At 38.4% G+C, this 14,345-nt stretch overlaps 1 non-coding gene across 1 annotated transcript; it reads left to right on the forward strand.

Moving 5' to 3' along the window:
* The first annotated feature begins 7,316 nt into the window (after positions 1-7,316).
* On the forward strand, positions 7,317-7,388 carry TRNAS-GGA (transfer RNA serine (anticodon GGA)). The gene has a single exon. It is a non-coding gene; the product is annotated as a tRNA-Ser (tRNA).
* The last annotated feature ends 6,957 nt before the right edge of the window (positions 7,389-14,345 follow it).

Genomic DNA, 14,345 nt, shown 5'->3' on the forward strand with positions numbered 1-14,345 from the left:
GCATTCAAATTTAAATTTGCTATAATTACATAGTGAACTGAAAACTTTTACCATTATATAATAACCTTCTCTATTCCCAATAATGCTCTTTGTTTTATATTTTATCTAATATCAGTGTAGTGATCTATGATTGTTCTGGCATTGTCTGGAATTTCTTTTTTAATCTTTTGACATTTTTATATTTTAGGTGTGACTATAAACTTTTTCTTTAGGTTTTGCTAAAGAAAAAACAGATTAAATAAATTTTTAACTTTTAATTAATTCATTTATATTTATTGTCATTATTGATATAATTGGACTTGTTTCTATCAATGTAAATTTTTCCTTAGGGGCCTTCGTGGTGGTCCAGTGCCGAATACTCTGCCCTCCCAAGGCAGGGGACTTGGGTTTGATCCCTGGTCAGGGAACTAGATTCCACATGCCTCAAGTAAAAGATGCTGCATGCTACTTGGCTGTGCTAAGTAAAATAAACAAATATTAATTTTTTTCTCCTTTCTGTTTCACTTGCTTCTTTCCTTCGTTTTCCTTTTCAAGATTAATTCAATTTTTTAGTTAAAGATTTTTCTTAACAAATTTTCCCCTCATCCAGTTAAGATGAAATATTCTTTTAGTAATTACTATTGAAATTGTATCATGCATATTAAATTTAAGTAAGTCTAAAGTAAGTTAATATGTTAAACATGCTCCTGAACGATGCAAGATGCAAGAATCTTAGAACACTTTTCCATCAGCTACTTACTTCTCATTGGTGAGTCAAAACCAAAATCTGGAGACTGAAGAATCTCCAAATGCTACTTAAGTCTAGAACTTCAGTTCTGTATTTTATTGCTTAAACACTATAAATTAGAACCCCACCTCTCCTTCCTTCTTTCTTTCTAATCTTCTTCCTTGAATGAGGTAATTTAAAATTAAAGATGTAAAAATTACATCTTTACCAATTTATTCACTAATAATTTGCATTTTAGACTTTTCTTTAACAATAGCTTTGTTTCTTACTAATGCACATTCTTTACAAGTTCCTAAAACTGTTGATGGCAAACTCTTTAGATTTTTGTTCAACTGAAAATGTCTTCATTTTTTCATTATTTCCGAAAAGATAATTTTGCAGAATACATAATTATAAGCTGACAGTTAATTTTTCCCCTTGTTCAGTTGCTAAGTTGTATCTGACTCTTTGCAACCCCATGGACTGCAGTGCATCAGGCTCCTCTGTCCTCCACTACCTCTGGGAGTTTGCTCAAATTCATGTCTACTGAGTTGGTGATGCTTTCAAACCATCTAGTCCTCTTGCTGCTCCCTTCTCCTTTTGCTTCCAGGCTTTCTCAGCATCAGAGTCTTTTCTAAAGAGTTGACTCTTCACATCAGGTTGCCAAGGCACTGGAGCTTCAGCTTTACTATCAGTCCTTTCAATGAATATTCAGGGTTGAATTCCCTTAGTATTGACTGGTTTGATCTCTGTGCAGTCCAAGGTACTCTCAAAAGTTTTCTCCAGCACCACAATTCAAAAGCATCAATTTTTCAGGGTTCAACCTTCTTTATGGACCAATTCTCATATCCATACATGACTACTGAAAAAACTACAGCTTTGACTATATGGACTTTTGTTGGCAAGGTTATGTCTCTGTCTTTTAATATGCTCTCTAGATTTGTCCCAACTTTCCTTTCAAAAAGCAAGTGTCTTTTAATTTCATGGCTGCAGTCACCATCTGCCGTGATTTTGGAGGCCAAGAAAATAAAGTCTGTCACTGTTTCCATTTTTCCCCATCTATTTGCCATGATCTTAGTATTTTGAATGTTGAGTTTTAAGCCAGCGTTTTCACTCTCCTCTTTCACCTTCATCACGAGGTTCTTTAGTTCCTCTTCACTTTCTACCATTAGGTGATGTCATCTGCATATCTGAGATTATTGATATTTCTCCTGGCAACCTGGATTTCAGCTTGTAATTCATCCAGCCCAGCATTCACATGATGTACTCCATATAAAAGTTAAATAAGCCAGGTGACAGTATATACCCTTGATGTACTCCTTTCTCAATTTTGAATCAGTCAGTTAGTTATTAGATGTCTTGTTCTGTTTTTTCTTGATTTCATACAGATTTCTTAGGAGACAGGAACAGTGGTCTGGTATTCCCATCTCTTTAAGAATTTTCCATGGTTTGTTGTGATCCACACAGTCAAAGGCTTTAGCATAGTCAATGAAGCAGAAGTAGATGTTTTTCTGGAACTCCCTCGCTTTCTCCATGATTCAGTGATCCTGTCTTTTTGCTTTCTATCGGTATGGTTGAGAGGAAAACATCATTCTTTATCAGGTTGCTTTTAAAGTCTTTTTGTCTTTTGTGATCTGCAATTTCACTACAATGTATCTTTGTCGGTTTCTTTTTATTTATCTTGTTTATTATATATCAGCTTCCTTTACTGATACTTCTGAGTTTATGTATCTTATCAATTTTGGAAATTCCTTGATCATTTTCTCTCCAAATATTGCAGTTCCTCCATTCTATTTTCTTCTTTAGGATTCTGAATGGAAGTATTTTAAAGTCTTTCATTTTATTCTCTATAACTTTCAATCTCTATATTAATTTTTATCTTCTTTTTTCTCTACATGGGATTCTGGATATTCTTTCAGATATATCTTCCAGTTTACCAATTCTCTTTTCATTTACATTTAATCTGCAGTCTAAACCATCTATTTTCTTTTTCAACAATTACATTTTTTATTCCCAAAAGTTCTTTTCATTTTCATTTTTTTCAAGTTGGCAGAATATTTTTGATAATCCCTTAACAATTACTTGTTCTGTGAAAGCATGTTTAATTATTTGAACAATTTATATATAGAAATGTTATAATCTGTATCTGACAATTTCCAAAATGTGAATTCCTTAGGGACTGGAATCTATTTGATGACTTGCAATGATGGTGTCTTTTTCACATGTGTATTTTCTGATTTTGGTTTTGAGCCCATATTTGCTTTCTCTTAATATGGATCTTTGGGTAATACAATGGGGATAGTTTTCTTAAGAGAATATTTATTTGTAATTGTGCTAGGCAACAGGGAGACCATTGAGCTGGAACATTTCAGTTTCCTTTGAGATCAGCTTAATGTGGGATTCTCAAGTTCAACTCTTATAGTAGCTTCTAGCCCAAGACTTGGTCCAGCTATCAAAGCTCTAATATTGGCTTATGCCTTTAGGCCACTCTACCTTTCCCTTCTTAATACTGCGCATCATTCTGCATTCTTGAAATTTATTTTTGGAGAGAGTATCCTGAAAAATTACCTTTTTTTCTTACAACTATAGACATGCAATAAAGGATGGCTTATCAGGATCTACTTGTTTTTTGGTGGGAGGCCCTCTCAGAATATTAGCTCCTCTTACTTCCAGAAAAGGAAATCTGAAGTTTTTTCCTCAAGTGTCTGTTTAATAAGATTAAAAAAATTACAACTAGATCTTCAGCTGAGTTAAAAAAAGGTAATTCAGACAACAAAACCTATCTTATTCACCATGATTAAGCAGTGTTCCTCACAGCCCCAGTTTTATGATCTGCCCATTCACTTTATCTTGCATATAGAATGCAAACTTGCCACGGAGGGTTAGATTTAGAATATTCAAATGAGCAAGTATCTTTTAACACAAACACAAGTTGTGTATACAATTTGGCAGATTGAAGATTAGAGAAAAGACTTGGAGTTTCTTACAAAGCAAATAGAAGCATGAGAACATTACTGAATGAAGGCAATGAGCTGCATCTCTCTAAAAAGTTAAATAAAAAAGCAAAGAGATCAACAACTTGGCATTAATGAGATTGTAAAATTAAAAATTTTACAACATTTTTCTCTTAAATCTTCATACACACCCAGAGCATGTGTTTCTGCTCAGTTGCTTCAGTTGTGTCCAGCTCTTTGTGACCCCATGGACTGTAGCCTGCTAGGCTGATCTGTCTATGGGATTCTCCAGGCAAGAATACTATAGTGGGTTGCCATGTCCTCCTCCAGGGGACCTTTTCAACCCAGGGATCAAACTACTGTCTCCTGTGTCTCCTGCATTGCAGATGGATTCTTTACTGCTGAGCCACCAGGGAAGCCCATATCCAAAGCAGTCAAAGTTTTTTTCTGTGACTACATCAGTGTGTAAATTTGACTATTTTAAAGTTTTGCAGGTATCTCTGAATTGTATACTTAAAGTTAAAAATGTGCTGTATAAGGTAGAACACCACTGATACATCAACTATAGTCTTCTTATGAACAATAATGGTCGTGAAATCAACAGCTTGAAATACCAGCTATATTTTTTCAAATACAAAATACAATGTATTCTTTGACTTATGTGTATCTCAATTCAGAAAATACTATTTAAGGTAAGAAGAAGCTGTGAGTAGCAGATTGAAGGGAGATTACTTTTTGAAATTGCACAACAGAGTCTTCATGGAGGGCATGGCAAATTGGTCTGGACGGTTGAATCTCTAGGTAAGACTGATTTTCGGGTGCTATTTGTTGACAGATAAACACGTGTGGTCTTGCAGAGGCTTGATCCCCATTCACATTTTATTAAAAAAATGTTATCTGTTTATTTTTGGCTGTGCTGGGTCTTCATTGCTGTTTGAGTTTTTCTTTAGTTGTGGTGGGTAGGGACAGCTCTCTCGTTGCAGTGCTTGGGTTTCTCATTACAGTGGCTTCTCCTGTTGCGGAACACAGGCTCCAGGGTGCATGGGCTTCAACAGTTGTGGCACGTGAGCTCAGCAGTTGTGGCTCACTGGCTTAGTTGCACTGTGGCACGTGGGATCTTCCCAGACCAGGGATTGAACCCAAGTCTCCTGCATTGACAGGCAGATTCTTTATCACTGAGCCACCAGAGAAGCCCCCTTGTTCACATTTTAAAGTGTCTCTTCAGTTCTCATAAAATTAACTTTATGTTTACCCCCCATCTCTGGGTCTTAGTTAGTTTCCTAGTACACCAAAGATGCAAGACCAAGTGTTCTCTAAGGTTTCTCCTAGCACTATCAGTCTGGTGTAATATATGAAAGTAGGGTATATTTTAGTATTCATCACAGCCTTCTCTCACCACCACATTAAACAGTGTACAGTAGAATAAGGGAGGCTATTAACCACAGACAAGAAATCCAGATACGAAAAATTTAAAAAAGGTATTTAAATTGGAATGGAAGAGATAAAACTGTGACTATTTGCAGATGACATGATGCTCTATATAGAAACCTCTAAAGTCACCACACAAAAACTATTAGAACTAATAAATGAACTCAACAAGGTAGCAAAATACAAGATTAATATACAGAAATATGTTGCATTTCTTAACAATGAAATGTCAGAACAAAATCCCATTAAATATCATGCCAAAGGACTTCCCTGATGGTACTGTGGATGGGAATCTGCCTGCCAAAGCAGGGGACACAGGTTCGATCTCTGGTCAGGGAAGATTCCACATGCCTCAGAGCAGCTAAGCCTGTGTGCCACAACAATTGAGATTGTGCTCTAGAGCCCGTGAGCTGCAACTACTGAAGCCCTTGAGCCTAGAGCCTGTGCCCCACAACAAGAGAAGCCATTGCAATGAGAAGCCTGTGTACTGCAACTAGAGAAAGCCTTTGCACAGCAACAAAGACCCAATGCAACAACAACAACAACAAAAAGTGTAAAATTAAAAAAAACCCCAAAATACCCCAGCAATATAGGAATCAACTTAATCAAGGAGGTGAAAGACCTATACATTGAAAACCACAAAACATTGATAAAGGAAGTTGATAACTCAAAGAAATGGAAAGACACTCCATGCTATTGTTTTGGAAGAAATACCATTGTTAAAATGGCCACACTGCCCAAAACAATCTACAGATTTAATGTGAATCCTATCAAAATACCCTTGACAGTTTTCACAGAACTAGTACAAATAATCCTAAAATCTATGTGTAACCATATAAGACTCAGAATTGCCAAAGTAATTCTGAGGAAAAAGAACAAAGCTGGAAGTATAACTCTTTCAGACCTCAGACAATATTGCAAAGTGACAGTAATCAAAACAGCATGGTATTGGCACAAAGACAGGCACATAGATGAATGAAACAGAATAAAAAGCCCAGAAAAAAACTCACACACCTATTGTCAATTAATCTTCAACAAAGGAGGCAAAGGTGTACGATGGAGAAAAGACAGTCTCTTCAACACATGGCATTGGGAAAGCTGGACAGCTACCTATAAATCAATGAAATTAGGACAGTCCCTCATACTATATACAAAAATAAACTCAAAATGGTTTAAAGACCAAAATATAAGACATGACACCATAAAATTCCTAGAAGAGAACATAGACAATACTTTCTTGGACATAAATCATATCAATATATTCTTAGGTCAGCCTCCGAAGGCAAAAGAATTAAAAACAAAAATAAACAAAAGTGACCAAATCAAACTTAAAATCTTTTGCACATGAAAAGAAACCATCAACAAAACTAAAAGATGATCTACAGAGTGGGAGAAAGTATTTGTAAATGAAATGACTGACAAGGGATTAATATCCAAAATATACAAACAGCTCATATGACTCAATTAAAAAATTAACAAACAAACAAACCACAAATAACCCAATCAAAAAATGGGCAGAAGACCTAAATAGACATTTGCCCAAAGAAGACATAGTGAAAGTGAAAGTCTCTCAGTAGTGTCCAGCTCTTTGCAACCTCACGGACTATACAGTCCATGGAATTCTCCAGGCCAGAATACTGGAATGGGTAGCTTTTCCCTTCTCTGGGGATCTTCCCAATCCAGGGATTGAACCCAGGTCTTCCATATTGCAGGCAGATTCTTTACCAACTGAGCTATGAGGGAAGCCCAAAGAAGATATACAGATGGACAATATGAAAAGATGGACAACATGAAAAGATGCTTAACATCACTAATTATTAGAGAAATGCAAATTGTAATCATAATGAGGTATTACCTCATACCAGTTAGAATGGCTATCATTAAAAAGTCTACAAATAATAAATGCTGGAGATGGTGTGGAGAAAAGGGAACTCTCTTACACTATTGTTGGAAATATAAATTGGTGCAGCCACTAGGGAAAAAAGTATGGAAATTCCTTAAAAAACTAAAACTAGAGCTAATATATGATCCTGCAATCCCACTCCTGGGCATATATCCAGAAAAGACAAAAACTCTAATTTGAAAAGATAATGCACCCAATGTGCATAGCAGCACTACTTACAATAGCCAAGATATGGAAACAACTTAAATGCCCAACAACTGTTGATTGGTTTAAGAAGATGTTGTGTATATATATATATATATATATATATACACACATATGGGCTTCCCTGGTGGCTCAGAGGTTAAAGCGTCTGCTTGGAATGCAGGAGACCCAGGTTCGATCCCTGGGTCGGGAAGATCCCTTGGAGAAGGAAATGGCAATCCACTCCAGTAATCTTGCCTGGAGAATCCCATGGAGGGAGGAGCCTGGTAGGCTACAGTCCATGGGATCACAAAGAGTTGGACACGACTTGAGCGACTTCACTTTCACTTTCATATATACACACAACATGGGATATTACTCAGCCATAAAAAGGAATGAAATAATGTCATTTGCAACAACATGGATGGACCTAGAGATTATCATACTAAGTGAAGTAAGTCAGACAGAGAAAGACAAATAATATGTGATATCACTTTATGTGGGATAAAAAATAATACAAATGAATCTATATACAAAACAGAAATAAACTTATAGGCATAGAAAACAAACTTATGGTTACCAAAGAGGAAGTGGGAGGGAAAAATTAGGAACATGAGATTAACAGATACAAACTGTTAAATTAAAAGTAGATAAGCAATAAAGATTTACTGTATAGACAGGGAATTATATTCAGTATATTGTAATAACCTAGCTGAAACTCCAGTACTTTGGCCACCTCATGAGAAGAGTTGACTCATTGGAAAAGACTCTGATGCTGGGAGGGACTGGGGGCAGGAGGAAAAGGGGACGACAGAGGATGAGATGGCTGGATGGCACCACCCACTCAATGGACGTGAGTTTGAGTGAACTCTGGGAGTTGGTGATGGACAAGGAGGCCTGGCGTGCTGCAATTCATGGGGTCGCAAAGAGTCGGACACGACTGAGAGACTGAACTGAACTGAACCGATAACGGAAAATAATCTGAAAAAAAGCAACTGAATTACTTTCCTGTATACCTGGAACTAAACTAATACAATATTGCAAATCAACTATATTTCAATTAAAGAAAAAGATAAAAGGAGGACAGTTTCCTCCATGATGGGCCTCAACAGGCTCTCAACAAAATTTTTTTCCTTGAATGACTTAATCTATAGATTATTTCATGAAAAAATATCTTGATTCAAACAACTTTGTTACTTTATCTGTTATTCCTTCTTAGAGAACCTTGAGTGACCTTCAAACAGTAATGATAATGTTGGTGATTTCATTAATTCACCTTTAGGGTGAAGACAGTACCTGGGAAGATAAAGCAGAAAAATGGAAAGAAACTAACATTTTGGTGACACTATTGGAGCCCCTGGATCAACACTTGCTTAAAGCTTGAACTGGAGTTTTCAGTTACATGAGCCAATGCATTGCCTTTATTGTATAAGACAGATGTAGATTTTGTTTACTTGCAGTTAAAAGCATCCTAATGATAATATTTCTATTTAGAGTATAACTTGAACATATGACTTCTAGCCAATAAGTGTTCCAAGAAGTTGTGTCTGACACTTTGTGACTCTTTTGACTGTAGCCCTCCAGACTCCTCTGTTCATGGGATTCTCCAGGCAAGAATACAGGAGTGGGTTGCCATGCCCTTCTCCAGGGGATCTTCCCTACCCAGGAAGTGAACCCATGTCTCTTATGTCTCCTGCATTGGCAGGTGGGTTCTTTACCACTAGTGCCACCTGGAAAGCCGCTTTTAATTTATTATCACATAAATAAAAATGGAGTTTATTATTTGGCAGGGTAAACAGAAAATACACTATTTTTCTTTTGAGATGAAAACAAAGACTGAAATGCATTAAAAAAATTCAGTGACAATTAACCAATGGCTAGAAGTGTTATCGGAGAAGGCAATTGCAACCCACTCCAGTACTCTTGCCTGAAAAATCCCATGGATGGAGGAGCCTGGTGGGCTGCAGTCCATGGGGTCGCTAAGAGTCGGACACAACTGAGCGACTTCACTTTCGCTTTTCACTTTCATGCATTGGAGAAGGAAGTGGCAACCCACTCCAGTGTTCTTGCCTGGAGAATCCCAGGGATGGCGGAGCCTGTTGGGTTGCCGTCTCTGGGGTCGCACAGAGTCGGACACGATTGAAGCGACTTAGCAGCAGCCGCAGCAGAAGTGTTATATATCAATAAGACAGGTTTCAGCTCCTAGGGCACAGAGTGATTAACTTCTTTTTTGCATCCTGCTCAGTCATCACATCACCCTTCCTTCTGAGCCAACACTTGGCCACAGTCTCCCTCTGTGGCAGCCACTGCCAATTTCTGAGACCTGGGACATAAGATAACACCTATTTGTGCTCCTTGTCATTTCATTCTATCTGCTCCTAAATGTCAGAATGGGGACTAACACGGCTATGGGTTTTGCAAGAAAATAAATGCAAAGCTTTTGAAAGAGACAAAAGGATTCATTCACTCATTCATTCTTTTCAACAAGTATTTATGTTTCACGGAAGAAAAGGAGTGAGACTAAACTCACAGATTTTAACAGTAAAGTAACATCTGCCCTCATGTATGCAGAAGTGAAGAACTACAAGGTTTCCAAGTCAGCTGCTGCTCCTAAGTCGCTTCAGTCGTGTCCGACTCTGTGCGACCCCATAGACCGCAGCCCACCAGGCTCCCCCGTCCCTGGGGATTCTCCAGGCAAGAACACTGGAGTGGGCTGCCGTTTCCTTCTCCAATGAATGAAAGTGAAAAGTGAAAGTGAAGTCGCTCAGTCGTGTCCGACTCTTGGCGACCTCATGGACTGCAGCCTACCAGGCTCCTCCGTCTGGTATTCAGGCAAGAATACTGGAGTAGGTTGCCATTGCCTTCTCTGTCCAAGTCAGCAGCAACCACAAACTCACCAGTGAGAGAAATTGTAGTGCTCACCTCCTTCCACAGAGGGGCACTCCAAGCTCATCACTGAAAATGCCCGCAGGGTCGCTTCTGTGAGCCGTTGGAGACCAAGTGCTTCACATCTCCTCTCCATATCTAAGGATTATTGAGTAAAATTGAAAGTACATTTAGCAGGGCTCTTTGAGAATGATGCGCAGCTATTTTAACATCAATCCCTATGGTTCCAGCAACTTCTTCTAAATTAATTCATGTTTAAAAAAATTAACAGAAATGTGTTAAGTTTGAGAACAAATTGGACTTCAGATCTGTTTGGGTCTCCATTATACACAGATGAAATAATCATACAAAATAAAGAATACATTGAGGGTAAAACATTTCTCATTCAAAGCTTTATTATGGTTTATTAGAAAACTAGAGTCAGCTCTACCTCAAACACATGCCTTCATCAGAACGGGCAGTACAGAATTCAAAAGTACATCTTGGATAAACAGAATTTTAGACAAATATGAGTCAGGTCATTATCTTTATCCCTGTGTCTGGGAGAAAAATCTTTCAGTATTTCCAAAGGCTTGATAGCATTTCGAAATCAGCAGTGGATGAAAGGTGGGACCGTGTAGCTTTGTTGAATCAAATACGAGTGTATAGGATGGGCCTTAAAGTTTGTTTCTCACATTACAAAATGAAACCATCAAAGGGGAGACTCTTGTCTTTCCTAGTATATTAAAAAAGACTTTGAGGACCAAATCCTGGAAGACTGGCGTCAACGCCGCCAGGCGTGCCGACTCCCTTCCGAGCCCGGGAGCGCCGCCGAGGGAGCCGTTGCGTTTCCGCTGGTGAGGGGCGCTCCGAGCGCTCCCACCGCTCGCCCGGGCAAACGGAAAGGGCTAATTGGCTTGCAGCTGAACAACACATTTAAAAGGCAGCATTAAAAGCCCAGAAGGGCAGCAGCCCAGATTGTGGAGCCGGCAGAGCTGCGGGCTTTGAGGGTTCCTGGGGCGAAAGGGGAAGGGGCGGCGCGCCCGGCCTCGGACAGATGGATCTCGAGCTCCCGCGGCCCGCGCGCTGGGGGCGACCGCACCCAACATCTTCCCACTTGGTTTAAGTTTATTCTGGGCCGCCGGGAGCTGGAACAGGAAATGTTCAGTCTTTCATGTCCGCTGGCCGGCTGCAGTTTTGCACCTCCCGGCGAGCGCTGATGAGTTGGTTGATTCTGCTGCGTTTGAAGTTCACCATTTATTATTAAAGAGAAGTGGCAGTGATTAGTTCGGAGTTCTCAGAGAGCTAAATAAATGTTTACCAAATAACAAGGTTCAGCCCTACTAGAAACGGCTCGAACAGGTTTCTGAAATCCCTGCGAGGGCCCCACGTGCCGCCCCCAGGCAGGAAGTGGAGTCGCGCGCTTCCCTTTGGGGGTATGCCATCTGCAGACGGCGTGGCGCTGGGGACCTTTGAGAGTCAGGGCTAAACGGAGAAAATCCCGGTCCTGAGTCCAAGTCGGTGGTCTGTGGTTTTTAAATGGTGCTATAGGCTGTGTTTCTTGTATAAAGGCAGAGGTGACTGTCAAGCTAAACTTTGAACTTTCCTTTCAAAACAATTTAAATAATGCAGCATTTTATTGTTCAGACAACTAAGAGGGTTGATTTGTATTGCTTCTATCATTAGGATTTTCCTAGCCTCTGTATACTCCAAAATAGATTCAAATTGTGAACACTGAAAAGAGTATATTTAGACGGTTTATTTGGCAAACAAGATGGCATCCTTATAAGATGGCATCCTTGTTAAAAGGATTTTTGTTGGTTGTTGGTTATTTTAAAAACACTTTTCCCTTAACATTAGACTAACACTTTAACTTTAGAAAATGTAGAATATGGATATATTTGTGCATCGATATTATGCTATTGGTATTCCAGTTTTGTATGATTTTTTTTCAGCCACACTTTTTTTCTGAGAATTTTCTAATGACATAAAAAATTTCCAGAAAACATTACCAATCGTTGAACATTAAGGTGGATCCCAGAATAGCACAATTAACATAGTTACACATAAGTCTGTTTGCATCTTTCTGATTATTCCCTTAGGAAAAATGCCCAGGTATGGAATTAGCAAGATAAGCTTGTGAAAAAATTTAAACTGCTTAGTGTATCTTGCTGAATTTATAGAATGTAAATTGAAGGAATTAATAGGTAAGACACCATTTTAATTTGAATTTCTTTGATTATGAATTGGGTTTAATATATTATGAGTTCTTTCAAAACAGGGCCAGTTTTTGCTCATCAATCAATTTGGTGTCTTGGGTAATACCAGGTACATATTTGGTACTCAAATAAATATTTGTTGACTGATTAAGGAAAAGATGAATAAATGTTAGCAGGACATTTGAATTTCTTCTTGTGTCAGTTGCTTTTTTCATATTGTTCAGTTATTGATTATTGTGAGTTATCTTTTTCTAATTAATTTAAACTGTGTTTTACATAAGAATTTAATCTTTTGTCACTTATGTGGCAAATCATACATGCCCTCTCCAAATCAAAAGTATATTTGTGTGTGACTACTTTTTGATTTTCAAAAGTTAAAAAATTAATTTTGTAAGTACTTTTAAACACTTTATCACATACACAAATTAATTAGCTATAGCTGTGCAATCTAAGATTTGACAGTTTTATATATTTTAGACATAAAATATATTTAGCAAGTTGTTCCTTGGAGTTGTTTTCTAGGACATAATATGTCAAGTAAAAAGGCATTGCAATTTTAGTCTTAGTCTGACAAACACTAGGCTCAAGACCTGTTGTCATACCAGAGAAAATCTGCCAAGTCCCTAGTTCCCAAACGACTAAAAAACGCTTCTTGCTGCTCTTCCATTTGCCCTTTTCTTTTCTTGTACATTATTATTAATGAATAGAAAAAGGATCTTAGTTTCTTAAGGGGTTTTTTGCACATATCTCATTCCAAATGAACATGTAATCCCCTTTGGTATCCCACCTGGTTGTGGTTGAAATGACAGAGTGTTAGGGACCATGGGATGGAAACGGGGTGCAATTTAAAACTTTGGAATATGGATATCTAATGGAGAGAGACATTAAGCCTTAGATTTCTTTTCTTTGCTAAGTAAGCATTCCCAGAAATAAAAGCATGACACAGGAGCCAAAAACTTATCTAAGGCAAACAGTACGGCATTTAAGTCACAAAATTTGAAGATACTGCATATTGTATGTATTTTTGTAGAGTTAGGCTTGAGAGTTAGAGAGGGAAAGGAGCTCACTTGGAGTATATTTCTTTTCCTTGTTATAGCAACACCAGTTTGGGTTACCTGTAGCTCTACTTCATTTTGTCCTTACTCTAGACATAGAACAGGCTCTATCTGGGACACTGCTGCCCTGAACTAGAAAAACCTCTGTGAACCCAATACCAGTCTTCTATTCAAGTGATATACACCACGTGGGATTGTTCAAAAATAGCTATTCAATTCAATAAGCATTTGGCACGTGCTTTCTGGGTTACTTTGACTTTTTCAGATGCTGAGGGATATAGGCTTTAGTGGGAAAGAGTGAAGGAGAGTTAACCTGATCAGATTCTGAGCAGTTTACCACTATCTGTCTTTCAAGGCCCATTGAATTCTTGGAGTCTTCTTGGATAACTTTATAGTCAACACTAACATGCTCCTTTCTGTCTGCCTTCCATTCAAAAATATTTATTGAAGCCAAGTATGTGTGGTGAGTAACAACACAGGCATGGTTTGTATTTTCGTATAGTTGACTTTCTAGTGGGAGGAAACAAGCAATAAATAAGGACACTAGTACATATGACAGTTTCAGATGGTGAAATGCGCTGTGAAGAAAACGCATGTCAGAGAGTGTGGCAAGTGGGATGAGTGGCTGGCTTATGCTGCACGGTTAGGGAAGGCTTTTTCAGTGGGTAACACAGGATCTAAGAGCCTACCGAAAACCAGCAGCCAGCTGTGTCAGGGGAGGGACTGGTCAGTACAAAGGCCCAAAGGTAGGTAAGAGCTTGGATGACTGAGGAATAGAAAGAAGACCAGTCGGTCTGAGGCTAGTGAAAGTGAAGATGTGTGGTAGGAGATGGGGTCTCAGAAGTTGGCAGGTCTCGGACATCTAAGCCTTTGTGAGGACTGTACTTTTTCTTTTTTTCCTGGTAAGTGAAATAGGAAGCTATGACAAGATTTTCAGTTTCACAGTACAAGCTCTGATTTAGGTTTTTAAGCAATCATTCAGATTGCTGTATGCTGTATGGTGAATGGATAGAGTGCAGTGAGAAGTGAAGA

This window comes from Bos indicus, chromosome 1 (assembly GCF_029378745.1).
Source record: "Bos indicus isolate NIAB-ARS_2022 breed Sahiwal x Tharparkar chromosome 1, NIAB-ARS_B.indTharparkar_mat_pri_1.0, whole genome shotgun sequence".
Lineage (NCBI taxonomy): Eukaryota > Metazoa > Chordata > Mammalia > Artiodactyla > Bovidae > Bos > Bos indicus.